Below are 22,986 nucleotides of genomic sequence, written 5' to 3'. Positions count from 1 at the left end.
CTTTTTGGTGTGTCTTCAAGCAGGACCCAGCACTTCATAACCCGGCAGTCCCGTGTTTGCAGGTGTTCTTCAGCAGCTTCATTTTACGACTTTCATTTTAAAACCAGCCAGTAAACCATGAATAGCAGACAGCAACAAGAGGCCTGAAAGGGCTCACGGTGAGAAACAATTTCTTTGTAGGAGGATCCAGTTAAAACTATATCTGTGGATTGCAGCCGTGGACTTCTCCAAAACTTCTCCAAATATTCCTGTTGGAGTGGAGCTGTCCTCGTCCTCGCTGGCCTCTTGGAGCATATTTTGTTCTGTGTGCAGCACATAACACTTATGTTTGATTCACCCATCCATAAAGCTCCAAAGCACTGCTACAGGACAAGTAATAGGATGTTTTCGAAGGAGAGTATTTGCAAAGGAGAATATTTGAGTGGGAAATCCAACGCACACCTTCACAAATGAATATACGACCTTCAGTGATAGCTTTGTGCGTGCAAAGCTACTCAGTACGTCTCGTGTTCCTAAAACAGTTCAAATTAAGTGCTGAGTAGCTTGTTGCTAGTAAGATAAATGAATCTGAAGTGTAGTGGTGTGGGCAGCTTTGTAAAACTCCTTTCACCAACTCTTTCTTAAAGGGTGTGAGCTTTTTTGCCTTGTCTTATGTGCCGACATGGTTCATCTCCCGGTTCATACTTCCCTTCTGATCACAAAGAGGATGAACTGGAGGAAGCAAATCCTTACACAGCTGGATAAGACAAAGGCCAAGAGCTTCTCCATCTCCCAACATATGTGATGTGGGCACTCTGCTTGGGGCAGAGCCTGTGGAGCAGTTTGGCAATGCATAGTTTTAGGGAAGGAAAAAAAAAAAAGGATAAATCATCTCATGGCCCATCCCAATATATAATGAGGAAGAGGAGAAGGGATGAAGATGCATCGGTCTTGTCTCTGGAGTCCATGTGAGCCCCTAAAGAGAGGCTGAGTGAGAAGCTTAATCCTCTGCTTTCCCAAATTTTGGATCTCGACTCCAAGCATTGCCTACTGCTGGGCATCGGCCACGTGCCTCCAAGCCAAGAGGTGTTCGTGAAGCATCAGTGTCACTTCATCCCCCCTGAATAAAGGGGATTGGGAGAAATTGATACTCTCAGGTCTTGAATTTATCTTCCAGGAACAAATATGAGATTTGGAATACAATTTCTGAATCTTTCAGTCAACTGTTTGAGCAGAGAATTAAAAATATACTTAAATATTCCCTTTGTGTAAAGAGGGATGGAGGGCGCTCTGGTTTTCTGGTCTAAAAGTGATGCTTCTTGCAATGGAAAGAAAATAGCCATGAGTGCCTTAAACTGACAGTAGTAATATAATGCTGTATGTACAAGGAAAAATGATCAGTGTAATCAAGCTCCTGCCATAGCTATTCACCTGCTCAATGTTGTCCCCAAGTAGTCTTCACGAATTTTAATTTAGTAATGTCATTCATTAATGAGGTTTAGCAAACACAAATGATTTGCGGTTACTTTAGTGCGGTTCAAGGTCTTTGGTAGGGTCACTCGATGGTTCACATTTCCAGATGAAAATCTTCCTCAAGAGCTTCATTAATTTTTTTTGTTCTTAGTTTTTATTATGGAGCTCCCATCCCCCGGCTTCCCAAATAACCCTTTTCAGGAGCTGCAGAGAGAATCCGTCTTAGAGCCAAGGTGTTTCATCAAGTATTTCTCGGAGTGAGGTAATAAAACCCAAGTGTAAATTACAAAGCAGCAGCAGACCAGACACATCCTCCGTGCTGGGGAGGAGCTGTGCTTTGCCTTTGCTCGTTCCCATCTCTCGCCTGCTGGGTTGGGACCCCGAGCACAACCTTTGTGGTTTTCCCCACGCCGATAGGTAGCTTTATTTTTTGGGTGAAATAAAACCTCATCTGGAAATACTGAAATTTTATTATTATTATTATTTTTTACTGTCAAGTGAATGCTCAGCGAAGTGTTTTGCTTTACAGGCGTCTAGTTTCTTATGAAAGTTGTGAAAGGTTTTAGTATCTCTTCTAAAAAAAATGGTTCTTATTCACAGGAGGAATATGTATTTAGCCAAAGCTGTAGTTGTCTAAGGGAAGGTTTTGATGGTAAGATTTTTATCCAGCCCGGGTTACTCACGTTGTTCCAGGCAGCTCTGGAGAACGACGAAACTTGGACAATGCTCCTGGTTATGTAAAAAGAGAAATATTTAAGCAAACATTGAGGCTGTTGTTTTTTGATGTTGCAAATTGCAATAAGAGTGGCATGTAAATGCTAGTTTAAAAAAAATATATACAACAGCCACATGAGGCTTTTTTCCCCTATAATATTGTTAGTTTATAAGTGTAAAACATGGTTGAAGATTGAGCTGGGCTGAAGTAGATGAGGAGACCTAAGTCTATAGCAACACTTTGTGCCTTTGAAAGGAGGGGGAAATTCTGAATACTCAAGTCCAACTAAATAATTTTCTGAATGCTTTCAACAAGTAACGGCGTGGTGAAATATGGTTTGTTTGATCAGAGTTATTGGCAGCGTATTTCCATTTTTGCCTGCTTCATTTTTCAGCGGGCTTCGGCTTTCATTCACTTCTTGGGTTAACAACAAAACCAGCTTGCTTTCCTTAATCATAATTCATCCCTCGGTCAATCACCATCGCTGCTGTGTCAGTTCTGGTGCGTGTGTTAGCTAAAATAGGCAACGACTGGTACTGGACAGCTAAATTATTGTGTTTGACAGTAGGATTGTGGCTAATATACGCTGTGTGAAAGCAACAGCAGTTCGGGTAAAAATAATATATATAAAAAAAATACCTAGAGAATGAAGTCCCTGTGCTCCAGCTGCTCAAACCTACCCGACTTCTGCCAGTGCCACCTCCTCTTTCTGTGCTTGTTACTAAGAACAGACTGGAGTAAGCCTCGGTGCCTTTGATATACAAATCCAAGAAGGCGGCGGTGAATTATTCCGGTGACTTTCCGTTCCCTCGTATTAATGTCACAGCCCGGAGGCCCTGGGACTTGTGCTGCAAAAAGGAATATTGATAGGAATGTTGCTTGACACGTTGGCATCAAACCGCGGGTGATGACAGTATCAGGGGAAATTGGTAGTGGGATGAAATCTGTAGGAAACAGCACTGCAAAAGAGTCACAAGCATTTACTAACAGGCACAAAATCCTCTTCTCATTTCTCTTCTACAAATCGGCAAACGTTGTGGAAGTGCTATGATTATTTCAAGTGTTGTAGGGCCCTTTTTAACATGGTTTAACGATGAGGATGCTGGTGAAGCACTGCTGTGGGTGTCCTGCAAGATGGGAAATGGCAAAATGCAAACTCATCGCAGCACGGCTTGGCAGATGTTCGTGCAGCTACTTTGAAAGGGTTTGCTGCAGGCGAAGTGGTAACTCCTGCTTTAAGACTCAAATCCTATAAAATGTACTTTTTTTGCCTTTTCACGTGTGTAAATGGTATCATTGGGATTATTCATATATTCATATGGGGGGAAGCTGCCAACTCACCTCTTCCTCTGTCCTTTGCCATCTTGCCCTCGTTGTTGTGATTGTCGTCTCTTTAGTCCCGTACTCATCACCTAAATGCTTTGGCTCATCCCACTGTCCACGTTCCCTTTTTTTCTTGCATGATTCACAACTGTTAGCTTCTGTAAAACTATTTTTCTATATTACAGTAGTCATCACCTCCCCAAAATGACCATATCCCTTTGTCTTTGTCTATGAACCGACTCGTAGAATATCCCAAGTTGGAAGGGACCCATGAGCATCATCAAGTCCTACTCCCGGCACCGCACAGGTCTACCCAAAATTTTAGACCATGACCCAAAATTTTAGACTCCAGATCAGTCATCCACCATGCTTGGCCATCTCCAGCTCCCTGTTTTCCTACTCCTTTGTTGTATATATTACTTTTCCTCATTTTTCTGACTGTGCTATGTGCCGTGTCCTTGGGATTCAGTGGGAAGAGTAGGAGGAGCGTCAACTTTCCGAGCACATCTGCTTCCCTCCCCGCCGTGGTACCTGTGTTTGGGTTCACCAGCTCAACCTGCAGCTTTTCCAGCTCCTCTGGCACTCGTTGTGCTCTCGGAAGCTGTCGTTGTCCTTGAAATTTCCAGGGTTTTCCTTCTACAAGTGGGATTTGTTGAATGGGGACGACAGGTTTGAAAGCTTTTGGGGAAGGGAGGAGAAGAATCAATCGGCTGTGGGTTAAAAACGGGATTTGGGCCTGGGTTAAATGTGCTAGGAGACATTTCTAGCTGAGGTTTGTTAATGGGTGACTTCTATTGAAAGCAATTACGTTGATTTAAAGGGAAGAAGATGAAGACCCACTTGGTGTTTACCTGCAGACATCTGGTATCTTCCTACCAGGTGTGTCGGAACAGAGGGCCGACCTGTTTAATTACGAGGATTTTTGTGCTTCCTAGCCAGATTTTCTTTTCTCTTGTCTCGGCTTGAAGTTTTTCAGATGAAAATAACACAAATCAGATCTTTTTAGAGCGTATTATCAAGTGCAGCGCTCGGCTTACGAAAACACATATGCTGTCTCTGGCTGTTGGGGAGGATGCAGCAGATTTTAGACCAGCGAGACACTTCAGCGAGGCAGAAGTAAGCCATTAATTAGGGGTGGCTTGGGGCGTGTGTGCTCAGCTTTACAGGCAATAAATAACAAATGGAAGCGCCTCGCATCGGCTAAAAGATGCAAAAAGGCTGAGACTTTTCCCCGTAGCGGGGCAACTTGGGGTTACGGAGCCTCTGCTCTCCAGCCCTAATCAGCAGGGCTGATAAAATAATCATATTAACTGGTATCAGCCTTTTAGAGCTCTCTCTTTCAGTCCCTATTTATTTATTTGAAGACAAATCCTGCAGCCCCTTTCCTGAAAGCTTCCTTCTGTCTTCACCGTGCTTGTTTTTTTTGGAGGGTGACTTTGGATGCGGTGGGCTCAGCCTCGGTGGGAGAGGGAAAAAGGATTCAGCAGATGTGAGTGGCCATGGTTGATGCCCACGAGGCTGTGAGTGCTAACAGGGCTCTGTCTGAGCTCTAATATCCGAGTTACAGACAGGGAAATTTATTTAGGATCGTACGAGGGAAATGAAGCGCTCCCTCCGAGGCTGCCTTCCTGGCTTTCAACTTCTCAGGTCCCCAGGAGGAGATTTGACGAGGCTTTATATGATTTCTGCGAGTGGGATATTAGCCCTGTATGACAACAGCCCCTCCGCTCACCTGCGGGGGAGCTCAGCAGGGAATTTAAAACCTATTTGTAAGAGCACGGGTGTCTTTTTGCTGTCAGAAACCCGCTGAATAATTTATTTAGGGAAAATCGGTGACACCTCCGCTTCCCTAAAGATGATATTGTTTATCAGGCAGCAGTCCCAATTTCCCCAAAGCTTTTCCCTGTTTATCATGTGCCAGTCCTTGGTAATGGGACAGACCAAGTGGGTTTTTTTCTGCCTTCGTGTAGGTAGCTCGCATCTCCTTTTTCATGTCCTTAGGATGCCCAAGGCCAGGCTGGATGGGGTTTTGAGCAGCCTGGGCTGGTGGGACGTGTCCCTACCCATGGCAGGGGGTGGAATTAGATGAGCTTCAAGGTCCTTTCCAACCCAAACCATTTTCTGATTGTGTGATGTTGCAGGAAGGGATGCCACCCAGGGTATTTTCCCTATTTTCCCACTTTGGTCTCCCAAACACTGGGCAGACTTGGCTGTTCTGGGTGTTTTAGAATCCCTTTTTATTCGAGGACAAGCAGAATATATTAAATATCTTTGTAACAACAGGAAGCTTTGCTCCTGTTCCTCTTTTTTATTATAACAGGAGTTTAAATATCACTATGAAACACAATTTTTTTTTTAATAGACCAGTGTGCTGGTGGACTTCTGATTAATTTGATGCAAGAAAATTTAGGGTTATCTGCGCCTGGGGCAGCCCCAAAAACCTAGAGGTTGCCAGAGATCTTGCTGAGACCTACATTTTAGTCTTCGTCTGGAGTAAGGTGAATCCCCTGCCCTCTTTCATCCTACTTTCATCCTAAGCAGGCAAATATTTGCTGGAAACACAGGAGCTCACACGTGAACTCACTTGGCCACGTACTGTTCAAGAAGAGGTCAACCATGGTGGAGTTTTGAGCCCTAATTCTCATTAAGTTGGCCTGGCATTGCTGGCAGCCAGCGTGTTTTTGAAGCAAGGCTTCGATGCAAAGGCAAGCAGGTGGGGGATGCTGGAAAGAAGCCTTAATTTTTTTGGTGTGTAATCCATTGGAAGGAAGTGTTGTTCATCCAGATAACCTTTGTGATGCAGCCAGGGACGGAGAGAGGAGTTGTAACCCAGTGGGAGTGCTAGCGAGAGCAGCTCTTACGCTCCTAGGGGCAAATACGTGGAGCCAGAGAGTGGGACTTTCATGGTAACGTTTACTGGAAGATGCCAAAGAAATTAGCAGTGAGATCCTCCAGATCATCCCCAGGAAATGGGAATAATCTCAGATGTTTTAATCTTTTATTTTATTTTGTCCTTATGCATCTCTTCCTCGGTTCCCAGGACGCCTACAGGGACTCAAGACCTGTTGTGAGGTGGGAGCTAGCTCCGTATTGCCACGAGTCGAGTTTAAGAGCTGCAAAAATGTCCCCAAAACCCCAAAATATTGTCAGCTGACAGCCAGGGTGTCTGTCCTTCTTCGAGTACATGATGTCGGGTAAGACGCAGGCACTTTGGTGGAGTGCTTGGGCATCGAAGCCTGGTTTGGCTGCTCACAGAACAGCTGAAAACCAGCAAAAAAAAGCAGAAAACCAGCAAAAATAAAATAAAATAAAATAAAATAAAATAAAATAAAATAAAATAAAATAAAATAAAATAAAAAGCTAAAAAACAGCAAGAGCACAGTGCTGGATGCTGCTCGGGGCTATAAACAAACTTACTGCAAAGGGAGATGCTAGAGATGCATAATAGGAAGTTTCCGTGCATGAATACTTCACAAAGGGTTAATGAATGGTTAACGACTCTTTAATGAATAGTTAATCAGCTCTTTGACTACTGAAGTCTTGCGGTTGAACCAGCTGCTCGTAACCATCTGCAAAGCCTCTCCCTGCATTTCCCAATCAGCTGCTCCACGTTCCTCGTGTTTCAGGAGTAACTGGAGGATGCTACCAGCCCTCAGTGTTTTCTAGGGCCATTGTAAGTATCACTTCAAGGACAGCTTGACCAAAACGCTTCTGTGTTGAAAATGAATAATAAATCGTGCTGCCACGCCGATGGAAACTTCAAAATAGCCTGGAGTGTTGGATACAGACCATCTGGTGGGGAAAAAAATAATAAATACAGTCGTTCAATTAAAACTTTCAAAATACAGCTTATTAAACTCGGAGGCTGTTTCCTACTGTGTAGGAGGAAGCCTTTCCAGCACGGATTGCTTTGAATTTGAAACTCATTCATAAAGTGAAGCTGTGAAAAACGAAGCACTTGGTGCATGTACCCTGGTTTTGGGTGCTGCCTCCTGCTCCTTGCTGCACGTGCTGGTGATTCCTGATCAATCCGCTATGAATCAGGTGGTGGCATCTGGTTAAATGTTAACAAATAGCCTCATCTTTGGTTGAATTATCCTGAAAAGAGCCAAAACTTGATGTTACTTAACATATTGGCCTGCTGCCTGACCTATCAGCCTTACTGCAAACACCACAAAAGCATCATTTTTGACCCTGTCTGTTCTCTGCATCCAGGTCTTTTCTTCCAAACTTTTCCCAATTTCACACAGCGCTCGCCCTCCAGAAGGGCTGGCTCCATCCTCTCACCTCCTACCCTTCTCCCTATGTCCCCCTTTGCTCTGGTGCCCCAAGGTACAGCACCCTCTGCAGAGGGCAGATCAGAAAATCTCACCTCTGTCTTCCCAGATTTCCCCCCTGCTTTCGCCAGCTCATGTAATTCTCGGCTCTGATACTTTTAATGTCCCTCCTATATTTTTACACAACACTTTATTAAAGGAATGGCTTTATGAAGCCCTACTCTCTCATCCTTCAGATTTCTTCTTTGTGATTCATTGAAGCTGTAAGAAATCAATTTATGGAGCCAAGATGGGGAGCAGCCCTAAATAGCTGCCATATATATTATATCCCACTCATTAAAGTGAAAGAAACGTAGAGGGGCTTACAAGTGCTTTTTATACCCAGTCGCTTTTGGATGCTACTTGTTACTTTGAGGCTTGATTCTGCATTAATTTTTGAGCAGGTTTTTTATTTATTTATTTTTTTATTCTTCTAGCGTGGGTCTTGGATGCTGTGCTAGGTGCATCTGGCTCTTCCTTTCTGCCTGCGTGCTTTCCAGCATTATCCCCAGCGAAGGCATTTGAATTAATATAAATATTAGAGCTTTTAATCTGAGCCTTAGATTTGCTTTTTAATTTCTTTGTTATTTTATTTGGGAATTCAGAAGAGGGTGGGAAGTTCAACGCTGCTGCTCTGGCTGCAGGTCCCTTGAAGGGAACTGATGTTGTCATTAGTGGTCAGGGCACCCAGACTTGCTTTTTAATGAGCTCTTCACCAATTCTGAAGGTGCAGGAAAGTGAGTATTGACATAAAAATGTCTGGGGCTTTCATGCTTGTGTTTATCTTCTAGCTTTCTTAAGGCAGAGGGCATGTCGACAGCAGTGAGAGTACAGCCAAAAGGACCGTGGCTTGCATCAAGAGTTGCTGAACTCCTCCGAAATATCACTTTTAGATGTGTAGAGGGAAATCTTTTGCAATATGTGACAGCATTCGTACCCCAGAAATGCTGGTTGTATGTCTCAGGAGGTTGTGTATTTGTGTATGTGTACGTGCACATATTTCCATCAAAATATTTTCATTCAAATCATGCAAATGTTGTATTTTAATATCACCAAGCAGGCCTTGATCATGGAAAGGAAATCAAAACCATCGTTAAACCATCATTAGGCTTGGCTTCCTCTTGTTAGTGATACTGGTGACTCATTTACTGAGGCAAAAACTAGGAAGAGCCGTAGGATGTTAAGGAATTTGATTAAAATGATATCAAAAATTGTATGTGAAGAGGGTAAGGAAAGCATGCTTGTTCACTGGTTTATCTGAAATCTGAAATAAAAATCTGGGAAAAAACTTAAATTAAAATCAGGTTGTAGTTTAATCATCTACTGGTTCCAGCCTTAACTAATCCTAAATAATCAATGAGTGTTGACATTGTGAGCTACTTTCCTAAATCTCAGTGCAAGAGAAAAAAAGACTTAGTTGAGAGGTGGGGCTGTCTTACCTTGCCTTCCAAGCCAGGATGAGGTACTGTTTCATTTAGTTTCCTATTATATTTTGTTCTGTGGAGCTTAATACTCAAGGAAAAGCCCCATTTGGGGCAGTCCTGTTGTATGGCATGGTATTTTTATGTTGTATGTTGTATGATGCACGGTATTTTTTTTGTCCTTCAGTGTGCAACTTCGCCGTGCACAAGTACCTGCGCCTTGACACTTGGGGCTAAAGATCCACGTGCACCTCCTGTTAAGGCTTAAAAATATAATTATAGATTTAGTCTGTCTCGTTCCTTACGTGTGTTTTACCGAGTAGTCTGACGGTGCCTTTTTACCCCTGAGAGAAATGGTGCTGCTATGGAGCGATGCCGTCTGCGGTAGTTATTAAATCTGGTAAGCACGAGCATAAAGCAGCTCGTGCGAACGTTTTCCTAATGACTGAACAAAATAATACACTTAAATCTAAATGAGTTGAATACTGTGACTGACGTTTAAATCACCAGAAGCATTACAGGCAATGTACTATATTGCTTTTAGCGCATTAGCTCATAAATGGTGCTCTTATACCTTGATGAGGCACTGGGAAGCCCTTTTCGTTTGCCATCCCTGTTTGCTCCTTTCCTAAAGGTCTGAACAGGGCTGTGGGACACCTGGGGTTTAGTTTTGTGTTTAAACTTGCATTACAAGAAGGGATCTTTGAGATGGGTCACCGAGGAAGGGTTTTAGGTTGTGTTTTGTGCCCTAGTGTAGCTGCGTTTCTTCCAAATCTGGCGGTACTCCCAGTTCTCGGGGAGGGCTGATAATTAATCGAGGTGCTCGCTACTTCTGTAATTCCTAAATAGAAGTAGTCTTAAAATTAATTTCAAAATCTGTTTGGAAATTACGTTCCGAATAATATTTTAACTGCTCACTCACGGCCGAACGATGGCTTTAAGACTGCATCAGTAATCTTTCAGGAATCTCTTTTTTTTTTAGTAAATGCCTTTAAAGAGGAGCCATTTCATTAGGATGACTCCAGAAATATGCTCTTTTATTTTGCCTAATGTGTGGGCAATAAATAGTCAATTACCAAGAGCAAGTAGACAATTTTGTGCTAAGCAGGAAGGGCATAGATATGTACAAGCCGGGGGGGGGAAAAAAAAAAGGGATCCTTGCGTTGAAACAGCTCTCGTCCCTTGAGTACAGTAAACTTCTGAGATTTGATAACTGAAGTTCAGCACAAGTTCACATCTTCATCAAATTAGGATCCATCACATTAAAATGATGAGGCAGAGTAAGCCCTGGGCCCCCAGCCAGATATGTACTTGATGTCGGGCTCCTTTCTATTGAATGGCGTTCTTTAGAAGATCCAATTTAGCTTCTAGTTCATACCCATATCTTTCTAAATTAAATTCTTCCGATTTCCCCAACCTATTGGCTTGTGAAGAGGCTTCTAACAAATCATTCTCTTGTCTATGCAGTACCCAGGAGCTCCAAAACCTAATGGAGATGACTTCGGGTCTTTCAACATCCCAAGTTTTTAATATTTTCTGTAAAGAGCTATTTAGGTCTCAAAACATCCATTTAATAAATGTAAGATGCTGTTTACAGAAAGCATTGACACTCTTTGGCTGTTCCATAAAACTGGTGATTTGGTAAGATGGTAAATTAGTCTAAAATTGCATTTCTCCCATTTTTTTTAAAGAAGCCTTTAAAATTGATAGAAAGCATGACTGTTGGTCTTATTGTTCTGGTTTAAAAAAAAAAAGGAGTGATTCTGGACAATTTATTAATCAGCACAAGTCACTGAGAAACAAACATCTGTTTGCACAGTCGTTTTGCTCACCAAATGCCTTTGTCGCGTGACATCTGTGTTTGATTTGGGAAGTAAATACACTTGTTGGCATCGTCAGAGGAAACAAGACCGAAACACTAAATAATAATCTTGAAGGAAGCGTGCCTGTGAACGGGAGGGGGACTGCATGAAACCAAGCCCGTGGGGTGTTTTATTTACTCATAATTTCTGCTGATTATGGGGAAGGCAGTGTCTTTGGCTGGTTTGTGGCTGAGAATCGAGCCACGGATGTTGGATGGCCCCAGGACTGGGACGCACAGATAATTGTTATAATGACTTATTAAAATTTCAAGTTTTTCTACACTTAAGTATTTTGACCCAAACTTTTTATTTGCCTCTTTTCCTGTTTTTTTTTTTTTTTTTTTTTTTTTTTTTCAGCCCGTACTTGGATTATCTGTTGATACTTACCTACGTTAAACACTGGAGCCGTTTCAGGTGCTTGAAATTGCTACCTCGAACCCTCCTTTTCTTTATTTAACTGGAGTTGGCTTTTATTTTTGCCTTCAGTGCGGGTTTGTTTGAAAAGAAACCGACAGCTTGATCTGTTGGGGAACGGCGAGGGGGAGTTTAATCTTAATTGCCTTGGAATATTCATTAAAGTTAATGAATGAGCTGTTTGGCTTTGTGTTTAAAGCGAGTGTGTGTTACTTCTGGTTGCATGAAATGTGTTGAGCTGTGGATCCACGTCTTCTGGTGGTGCAGTCAGTAGCTGTGAGCCTTCTCCAAGGTGATGGGCTGGATCGTACCCGAGCAGAGAACAACCTCTCCCAGTGCCCTGTGACGTCTCCCAGGCTTTCAGGGAATATCACTGGTGGAGGAAACCCATTTCTTGATGGTTGGTCTCTAATCCTTGGCCAGCAGTTGCTAAAAATCCCCGTGGGGCACAAGGTAAAGACATCCTCATTCACCAAGGAGGAAGATAACTCACACAACTTAATCCCAAATACATTTTTCTCTACTCTTAACACCTTCCGCTACTAAGGGTGGATTTCATGGGCTTAGAGAAAATGAATCAATTACCTCCAAAACCGTGAAGCTAGCGTTTACAGTGCTGCCTCAGATATTTTGCTGCTTTGTTTCTATAAAGCATTAATCCTTGCTGCAGTGACTTCGGCGAGACCGAAGGGATGAAGGTATCTTCAGTCTGTATAAAGGATGCTGGAAACTTGGCTCCTGGGAGTGGCTGCACTGATTTCTGCAGCGTGGCTCTCCTCTTAAAAGCTCAGGATCCGACCCCCCTGCAGGATTTGAATCATATATTCTGTTTCCCATTCCCAAGGAATGCTAATTTCAATATAAAGCCACCGGAGGAAGCAGGGTGTGGGGAACAATGTTCTGCTGTAAATAGCTATAGGGACATAAAGAGGCTGTGGGCAAAACAAATAAACCTCCGCCGCGAAGTTCTGGCGATGATCTGAAGCTGGATGATGTACAGATGTGTTTATTGATACAGATGGAGTTGTAAAGCTGCTTTTAGTGACTCCTCGCAAAGTTCTGCCGCGATGACGACGCTAACAAAATTACCCTGCAGTGCTCTGCATTTGTTTTTTTTTGGGGAATAATAGATATCATAAGCTTAACGGACGCCCCTGCCAAGGCTGCAGCGCGTGATTTGCTGCCTCTTAAAGCCTTTAAACCTGGAAGGCAGAGCTCCCAATGTCCTGGCGCCGATGTGCTCAGAGGCATTAAGAAGATGGAAGCTGGATGGAGGCAGTGTTCTTGCTAGACACTTCGGTGATATAGCGGATAATTAAACCGAGCGCCAGAGTCTTCAGGAGCCACAAATATGACATATGGCTGATGTCCTGGGCAATCAGAGGTATTAGCAGGGATGTAATGAGGTGCTGTTTGTTTTCGAGCTCCCGTTGGCTTTGGTCGTTCAGTGGTCCCTACCTGGTGATGCCCAGCTCCCTAGGGAAATGCTGCCTGGAGGGGATGCCAAACACTTCGGGGGTGCTGTGTGTACAGCCCCCAGGGCTCCCCGAGTCTCCTATTAGGATCAGGGTAGGAAATATAACCAGTAAAGCCATCAGAAAGGTTACCAGATGTCTTTGAGACAAAGGAAGGTGATTAGAGGTCTAATGAGCCAGAGCAGTACCAATAAGAAAATGATCTTTTATTTAGAGAACGAAACAATGACTACAAATGGCTAAATCCTTGCTTAAAGTAATGCATAATTCGATATAATTAGATGCCTTTGGAAGGAAATAAAATATTAGCTTTTGATTTTTTTGCGGGAGGGGGAAGAATTTGTTCAGATTTTTGAGTTTGTTGCAGTTGTAAAACATCGTGATGGGGAGAAAGCTGGTAGGGAAGAGGTCCCTAACCTAGGTTATGGATAGCTGGAGGTGTGGATTCAGGCCTGGAAGTTGAAGTATACGATTGGGTTTATCCATCGTGTGGTCCAGAGCCACGCAGTGCTGCTTTTGCATATCTCTTCTGGGATTTTAGGATGATCGAGGCAGTCTATTGCAATGCAAAACATGATTGAAGGTGTTGAGCCAGATCAGCTTCCTGCAGATGATCAAGGTAGACTGTGATGGAAAGTGAAAATCACTCCCTAAAAGTAATAAACCAGAGGTTAAGTTCCATAAACTTCAGTTTTGTAACCATTTGGGGTGAAAAAGAAGCTGAAAAAGAAGCCGCACTTACTTCAAATGTTGTTTTATTTAATTTCTTTCTTTTTATTCTGGAGCTTCAACCCTCCTTGGTTCGAGGACTGCTGGCGAGAGCAAGCTGGAGGCGCGCTTCCCTCCTCCCTCTGCTTTTCTGGAGCGTGGCTGCCCGCACGCTTGCAGATGCCAGCAAACAGCAGGACCGTATCAGCTTGTTTCTGGCTCTTAATTGCGGGTAAATTGTTGCACAGTAGGCGCGGTTGTTCAGCGGTGATGAAATAGGGAGCTACCCAGGGAGCTAAGCAGCTTGCCCAGAAAATCTAATCTGTTTTTTTTTCTTTCTTTTTTTCCTTTGGTTTCAGGATGGAGATAAGATGCCCTGAGTGTCAGGCAGTGCCCTTCCTCGGGAGGTGGCACGGGGTGACTTTCTTGAAGTCATTTCTTTCTTGCTCGTGAATTTAGGGGTTCCTGGAGCTGGTGCTGCTAGATTTGGGGGTTTGGTGATGGTTATCTTGGGGTTACCCAGCAGGTAGGGATCCGTGGGTCTCTGCCTTGAAATAAAATGTGTGGCCGGCCTCAGGTGGCGCCAGCATCCCGACCTGAGAGCCCCCATCAGGAACTCAGCACCAGCTGGGTCTGCTCACGGTGTCTGAACGGAGATCCTTTAAATCGGAGTGTCCAAGGAGGTTTTACACCAGCCCTGAGCTGTGGTGCTCAGCAGGTTGGAAGCTGCTCCGTGATACCACCAAGCCTCAGCTCCTGGGTCGTCGTCTCCCAGTTTCCAAATTTCAGGTACAGATTGGGAGAAAATCAGTGGTGAAACCATCACGCTGAAAGGAAAATTCCCCAGTGCCTCTCACGTAATATCAATGCTGCTTCTGCTTTTTCCTCGCGGGGGAAAATTGCAAAGCTTCGTGATTCAATTAACACTTTCTAAATTATTTTTAAGATCAGTGGATAAATAGCCTCGTGTGCACGCACCCTGCGTTACCTGCGGAAGCTAAAAAGCTGCTGCCGTGCCTTTTAACTGCTCTTGGCCTCTTTTCTCCCTGATTTATTTGCACTTAACACATTTTTTGATGTTCAAAGGTCGGGTTTTGAGCGGCTCCTTCCAAAATGCTGACATTCCCACTTTGGGGAAGAAAGGCAAAGCTGCTTTCCACATCTCATAGTTTCCTCCTCCGAGCTGACGGGGCCATCCGAGCTGCACCCGAGGGCATCTTCCCTTATTGTGCACTAAGTACCTCGGGTACCACCGCGATATATCCTCGTCTAGCTTGGACACGGAGCCCAGAAATGCAAACGTGGCACATCCAGCGCTTGCTACGAGGGCGTAAAGAGGGAGGGAAGATGGGGACAGCTGCAGAAAACAACAGAAATTCTCCGGGGCGGCTCGATTTTACATAACTATCCCGCACTGCTGATAAAACAGCAAACTCAGAGATGCTCCGTGATAAAATATTTAAGTTCCTCATTGGTGCCGAAGGCTACTGCTGATTTCTCTTGGATTTGTGGTAAGGCGTGCCAGCGCTGTAACATTCAACTAGAACAACGCCGGCGGATTGCCGCGTTTTAATGGACTCGGCTTGCTGTTATCCTCATTTTTTCTTGTGTTAAAGTCTTCAGCACTCAAGTTATTGAGAATTTGTACTTAAAGTTGGGTTTGAATCCTTGCGTGCAAGACTTAAGGCTAACCAGTGGCTTCTCCTGGTGCCAGGAGAACCGAGGATGCAGTGGCCTCGATCCATCCTCTGGCGAAATCCCCTCCTTGTTACCTGGGCGCATCGCAGGTGGTGCTCGCTCCTGTTTGCTCTGTGGCTTTGGGAGCTGAAATAAATGGCATGCATAGTTAATTCCAGTGTCACCTTGCTAGTCCTTACATGGTCCCCGCGGAAAGGGAAGGGAGAGGATGCTGTGCTCGAGGACACATGCCAGTGGAAGATAAAGCTCGCATGAAAGCGGGGGAAGGCACCAGGGACTGGATTACGCTGTGGTCTGCCATAGCCTTAGACGCTTTCTTCGGGTATAATTTTAATGCTACTTTCCTTGTGCTGTTTCTGATTTTTTTTTCTAGCGTGTGGCTAAATTGTCTGTTGCTTGTTCTCGAGGCAAACGGATCTGCAGAGCTCCAGCTTGCTGCTCGTGTTTTGCCCGCAGCAAACAGACCCGCTTTGGCGAGGAACGGCAGGTTTGAGCTTGAAAAACGTTTAAAGACCAATTTCTGTGCCTGGTTGTGTGAGTTCTTTGCCTTCCTTTCAACGCAGGATCCAACAAGCTGATTTACCTGGCATCGAGCAGAGGAGTTTCGTTGCATGGATGGGGACGAGGAGAGCTCTTGGTGGCCAGGCAGGACAGGAGGAGGTAGAGGAGGCTTTTGCTTTGCTGTTGGGGTCAGGTCAACGGAGAAGATGATGTTATCCAGACTGATGGTCCAGTGAATTAGGATGTGGATAGGATGCGGACATGGCTCAGGGCCTGAGCTTGCAGTGTGGCCAATTCTTCAAGTTGTAGAACGAAATAGGGGAAATTCAGGCAAATAACGTGCATTGTAATAATCGTGCAGGCGTTTGCGCGTAATAACGGGAACGACCGAGCTGCAACAGCCACCGAGGCCCCCGGGAATTGCTCGCTCACAAACACCACTGCTGCTAAATGGTTGCTTCTACCCTGCTACGGCTGGTGATTTAGGGTTGCCTGCTAATGTTCAATAAAACGTCGATTGGGGCTGCATTTCTCGAGTCGGTGTTTGCTGCTGCCTGCGTAGAAATGCGCTTTAACGGCCGCCGTGCTCAGTTAATTCATTTATTGTGCAGTATTTCAGGGCTGGCCTTGGACATGCTTTTACCAAATTTGTCTCGTAAAAAGGTGCCACGTGGTTCAAATGCCTCGCTGGCCCTGAGATAAATTAGTAAATCTGCCAGGCCCGAATTGCCAGCTGGTTTTAGTTTCCTTCCCAAAGAAGTCACCAGTTTCTCAGGGGTAGGGGTGTTAATAATTTTGCTAGTTAATGACTTGGGAAAGAGGGTGGGGGCTGAATCCTGAAGTGTGGAAGTGCATGTAAATAGATGTCCCATAAATAAATGCCACGGGCATATGAGGAATCGATTATTTTACAGAAATATCGCTTCCTCTAATGGTAAAATAACAATCTGCCTCCGAAGCGCTCAGCTCTGTAATGTGCGATGCTTTTCCGAATACGGGTTATATGCTGTTGCAATTTGTCTTAAAGGACAAATTAAAAAAAAAAAAAAGCAATTAAAAAAAAAGCTAAACCTACTATAAAAGGGAAACCTATTAAGGGTTGAGCTTCTTCACGTCCTGTGGCTTTGAGTTGAATGTCCTGTTGGCCTCACCTTCGGTAATGATGTAGGAGGCTCCCAGCCCACCCTTGAGGAGCCAAAAGCTTTCTATTCAGACTCCAGGAAGTCCTTGAGAAAGTTTGGTCTTCAGCACAAATGAGCTGAAAGGCTGTCGAGAAGGAGTTTTGCTTGACAATTGGGAGTTTTAATTGATCTTTAAGCAGATAGCAGGACCCCGAGCCATTAAACCGAAGGGCTGAAGCGTTGAAATTGATGCGATCTTCCATGGATAGTTGGTGGAGAGGGGAACAAAGGAAAAGCTTTTTGCTGTGGATTGTGTTAGTAGTAATTCATATATGTTCTATTTTTCCAAAACACAGGGATAAGTCCGTCCCTGAGCTGAATTAAGGGAGAGAAGGGAACATACATCAACATTTTCTCTGCTGCCTAGACAGAATCTGTTATTCATGGTAGCAGTCCTCTCCCTGCTCTCCGAACGGCTTGACCTTTGGTATGTCAGGTCTGGTCTGTCACATCAGAAACATCTGCGGCTATCATGGAAGACCAAACCACTGCTCTTGTTACATCAGGCTTTGGAGATTTCCTAAAGCTGCAGCTCAGAGCAGACGTCTGGATTCAGACGCGGTGGGTAGGGTTTGTGCCGTAGAGATGCCTGTGGTGGTCTTTAAAGAGGCATCTCCCAAAAATTTCATGTTCTGTTTAGAGACTGTAACACCAAGGGGTTGCTGGTCCAGCCAGAGCTTCCTCATCCTGCTCTGCAGTGGTTTTTGGAAGCCAGGCACCAGCTCTTAAATATAATGGCCAGGGTGATGCTAACGCCATCAAATTCCCCATGCGCAGCACGCAAACGAGAGCCTCCTTCTTTTTTTTTTTTTATCGTTTTAATTAGAGATTTTGAAATACGGCCCCTTTATAAGATCCTTCAGCACTAAAAAAAGAGCTATTTTCTTCCTGCTTATTTCCTGTTTGAGGAGCAAATTTGATGATTTTTTCTAGGCGGTTGGCTGGAAGCCTGCTCTGCTGGCTGGCTGCAGGCCACGAGCGCCAGCAGGAAGACGAGGAGATTTACACCCTCTGATTTTGGTATTAGCAGGGCAGAGCAGTCCATGGGCCTGTCGGGGGAGGATATACAAATTTAGGGTGGTGTGTCTTTTGCCCATGAAGGTGTATTTCACTGCTGGGAATGACTGGGAGTTAGACTCCCAGAGATTTTCTATCGTGGCAACTTGTTCATAAATACAAACAGCTTCAAATAGCTACTATGGCTTCCCCCAAATCTCTTGGAGAAATCAGCCAAAAGTCTGAGTCTGGCTGTGTTTTATAGGAATTCTTGAGATGAATCGGATCCAACTCAATGAGTGGGGAGCTGCCTTAAGGAGCTGGACGTGTGCAGGTCCACGTTTTGCCTTTAGCTAGCTGAAGGTCATCATTTTGAGCAGTGATCTTGAAGAACGCCAAGTTTTGCTCTCGCAAACTCCGAAAATGCTGACAAATCCGCGGAACGAAGAGAAAAGCAATCCTGAGGGTCGCACTTTAACGATTCGGTTAAAATGGAAACGTTGGTTGTTGCGAATATACCCTGCACGTGCGGGGCATGCAGACACAACGGATTTGTTCTGGTGCTTGGAGTCGAAAGAGAGACCTGCAGAAAGATGAAGTAGAACCGACCATCGAGGCGTCGAATCCTTGATGAAAACCCCCTACAGCGTAAATATGTGGACGGCAAAAATAGATTGTTTCCGTGCGTTATGCTGAGCGGAGGCAGCAAGCAATCCGGCATAAAAGGTGCCAAGTAAATTAGATTTTAAAACTCTTGCAGGTTTGATAATCTGATCTGACATCGGTAACGTGGGTTAGGGAGAAGTCTTTTTGCCGAATAATAAGTTCATTTATTTTCTGTGATGGGGAAGAGGCATCAAAGGGCAGATCCTGGCTCCATCTCCCTCCAGCTCGCTTTTCTTGGTGGATTTAGGCTGCTGCCAAGAATCGGGGCTGTAATATTTGTAATGAGCTGTACTCTAGGAGAAAATTGCCGTGCTGGAGGAGACCTCTGATGGGCCTCCATGCTAGGAAAAGTGAAATTTTCTTCCTTTGCTTGTGGGATGTTCAGAACCTAAGATTTGTGGTTTCTCTCATCTGCTCTCGGAGTTCATCAGCACCTATATGAAGGTGTCCATGTGAGGGTAGGGCTGATGGAGGAAGAGGTGGCTTCTGATTTTGCTGTCCATGTGGTTTAAGAGGAGATGTGGAGGCTCTCTTGGCACTAATAGGGGTGTGATATAACACGAAACCACCAGGATTAAAAGCTCCTCAGAAAGGGAGGATGCTAGGAGACCCGTGGCTAAATAGCATCAGGGTTGCAACACGGTTTAAGTCTTTGAGTTCAAGCTCTCCCCTAAATTCTCTTATATCTATGCACTACATGGTTATTTACAGGTAATATTACCAAATTATTACATTTTTAGGTAATTATTTAATTTATAATGTTTACATATGTATCACTATTATGCTTAAAGTCAGTTCTAAAACCTCTGCCTTGTTTCCTTGACTTTTTTTTTTTAATAAGTTGACCCAGCAGAGAGTTTCTCTGCAGAGCTATGCTGCTATCCGAGATCAACTAAATTATCCTGCTCCCAGGAGGGCTGCGGGGATGTATGTAAGTCAATGACTGTAGCGTTTTCAGAAGTGGCTAAAAAGCCTAAAGATTTATTTTTTTTCATTCAGAAGCTGCCCCATTTTATAAGTGGGTTGCCAGTTTCTGTGGCTCTGCTACCTCGCAGTCTTTTAATGTGCATCTTAAGAGTCAGCTCCTTGTCTGCATCAGGGCATCTCCACGGGGCTGTGACAGCCCTCGTGAGCGGGTTTCTGCTGCCTTTCTGCAGGAATAACATGGGGTCAGGGAGCAAATTAGGGCAGTAGGGGGGTTGTTTCCGAGGATGCTGCGGTGTTCTGCTTCTCTGATCCTTCTTAGCTACTTATAATCGCTTTTCATGGGTACGCCCTTTGAATATTTCTTGCTGGAACAGTTTTATCGGTTGTTGCGTGGTGCTGACCCTTCTGTCTATACTGTCATTACCTATAATTCATTTACTTTCCAACAGCCACGTTAACTTCTAGTTAGCTCTGCTTACGCGAGTCTCCACGGTCGTAAGAAATCAAGGCAATCCTGCACGCGTGTCATAAATCACAATCAAAACTCATTTTGCCGACATTGACGTTATATTCGCTGAGGCATACTCGCTTTGATTTAACAATCCTGTTGCACTCCAAATAGCTGAGAGATGTCTAGCTTTCAAATAACATTACCGGGTGAAGTAATTGTGCTAGTTACCTCAAAATTAGCTGAAGTTGTTGGGTGGTATACATGAAATTTGACAGCGCGCTAGGAGTTAGGCATACGTAAGTATCTGAGGACTGAAAGCTTAGCAGTGATCGATACTGGGCAGCCAAACAGGGAAGGAAGTGGCTGCTGCAGCATCAGTCTGCAGCTCGAGTAGGATGGAGGAGGTGTGGGCATGCACAAACAGACAAATTATAAATGGAGTGCACCTTTACAGCAGGCCTCGGGAAAAACATTAGGCTGATTGTGTTTAAAATAAATCCTTGTCTCTCTATGGCTTCTGCAGAGGTATGTTTGAGGTCCAGGCTTCAGCTCAGCTGTGCATCCTGGGTTTATCCAGCTTCTAAATATGCTCTGCATAGTCAGTATGCTGACTTATATTAGAAATAATAAAATAATAATCCTCCTGCTTTGTTTGCAGTGGCCATGAGCTCTTAATTAATCCCATCTGGGTATTCATACCTACAAACTAACCGAGTCACCTCATTTAGGTAATTCCCCCTGGCTGGTAATTCCCCTGGGTTACCCAAGCAGATGAATGCAAGGGGGATTCTTCCAAATCGCATCTTCCAAATTGGGAATCTGAGCGCCCAGCTCTCCATCAGTGTGGGTTATGCTGCTTCTGTACAAAGGGGAGCCATTTATTTAGCGTGTGCTTCTGCAAACAAACCAGACCACATTTCTACTTAGGTTATTTAGTGAAGCGTCTACACCTTGTTTTATTGCTTCTGCTGAACATCACCCTGCAAAACTTTTTAGAATTGTAAATTGGAGCTAGCAAATACGAGAGGACATTGAGTAACAAAAGCGTAGCAGCTTTTTCTTTTCTTTTCTTTTCTTTTTTTTTTTTTTTCTTCCTTTGGAAACCAGCCTGTGGAAGAGTGAATTAGCAGTTCCTAAAATATTTACATTTCTAGATTCGCTCACCCATGCTTTCTCTCTCGCGTTTTCTGAAGCAAGCAGAAGGAAATCGCTCTTTTTCATTACCTTGGTTTCCTGCCCTTCAGCTATTGTGCGAATTGAAAGTGAAAAAAGGTCTTGTCTTGATGTTAAGTAACCTTGCAGACTTTAATTTGAAACAAACAAAGCATTTAAAGCAGTTCTTCTCTGGGGGATTGTGCTGAGTGCTATTAAGTTGCTGAATATTTAATAGCTAAACATGCACCAGAGCCTGAGGTCTGTCCCCCAAATGATAAGCCTTTTTATTAAATGAACTTTAATTGCTTAATAATTGGGTCTTCTGTAAGGAAAGATGGGGATCCTGATAAGCTGCCAACCAGATTGCATGGTAAATCAGAGCTGGGTGCTGCTTTCAATTAGGTTTCTTAAGTAGGTTTGGGTGTAATGCAGCGAGGTGCATCTGCGACCCTTTGGCTACAAGAGCGAAGCATCCCCGTGAATCTGTGATGTTTAATTCCGGAGCCTGTCTTGGAAAGTGACTTTCTCAGAAGGGATTTGCTGCTCTGTTCCCCCGAGCCAGCTCCCAACAACCCAAACATCTGCGCAGCTTCAAAAACTGTCAGAGAATGAATCAGCATCAGCCAGGAGACCTGCGAAGACCCAGAGATGGTTTTAAGGTCTTGTATACTGTGGTCCTGCAAAGAGATGAATGAGTCCTGAACGTAACCACGGAAAAAAAGGTGGCTGGTGCTTTTCTCTGAGACACAGCAAGAAGGTTTTGGTGACATCCTGATTTGCTATGCACAGATGTTATGAATTTTTAAAACGTGGAGATGTTGTGACACCGCAGAACGGGAGATGGTGCAGCAACAGGGCAACGTGCAGGGGCACGGCAGGTTTGGGACTGCTGGGAACACTGCTAGAGAGAAATAAAAAGAGAGAAATAAAAAGTTACACCACAAATCCATGTGAGGAGTCGGTCTGTCTATGCTAGAAGTTGTTTTCCTTGCCTGAAAACAAAGCTGTTGGGATTATTGCATGGATTTCTGGGGCAGGATGTAAGGGGGTTCCTCTATTATGGCAACTGTTTTAGTCCTAGTTTTTACAGTACACTGTTAAATTTAGATGTTTTTCCTCCTGGAAAATCTGTAGTTTTCAACAGTTTTCCTTCACTGTTCACACCGTCTCTTCCAACTTTTTCAGGTAAAAAGCTGAAAGCGTTGAATGTTTGCGTTTTTCTAGATTATATCAGCTCTGCTGGGGGTGTAAGGCTTTTGTGTGTGTATCGGTGCTTGTGGCCAGGTGGGAAGCAGCATCTTTGCTGGCATGGGGACGTGCACGAGGGTGGCAGAGCTTGCACAGATGGGGATCAGTGGGTCTACCAAGGGCAGGTCCAGCTCCCACCAGTTATCCTTGAATACACACAGCTATTTGGGAGCACCACCCTGCAGTAAAGAAGCAATGTAGGCTCCCGGTTATGTGGAGAAATCCCTCAGGAAACCTTTCCTGAACCTGTTTGTGGGGAATCCCCCTGCCTCAGCTCCTGGGAGCACTGTGCCCATGTTGAGATATGGCAGCCTTGGGGGTGCTCTGTGGGATGGGAGCACTGAGACCTGGTGGGGGACCCCAAGACGGGTGTCTGAACCACGAAATGAAGCTCCTGGTCTTCCCTTGTGCTGTTATTCCCTAGTATAATGCCTTTGAATGCCCGAGTGCCAATTTCATGTCAGGAAACTCAGGTCC

The 22,986-nt window shown here is 44.4% G+C and overlaps 1 protein-coding gene across 1 annotated transcript in view; it reads left to right on the top strand.

Annotated features, from left to right (window-relative positions):
• LOC309889411 (netrin receptor DCC-like) overlaps window positions 1-22,986 on the top strand; it is a gene marked incomplete at both ends in the record, with an annotated part of 358,394 nt that overhangs the window by 115,094 nt on the left and 220,314 nt on the right. The window lies entirely within an intron of this gene.

Source organism: Aythya marila (genome assembly GCF_965140915.1).
Source record: "Aythya marila genome assembly, chromosome: W".
Classification (NCBI taxonomy): Eukaryota; Metazoa; Chordata; class Aves; order Anseriformes; family Anatidae; genus Aythya; species Aythya marila.
This window is presented reverse-complemented; position numbering and strand designations above follow the sequence as displayed.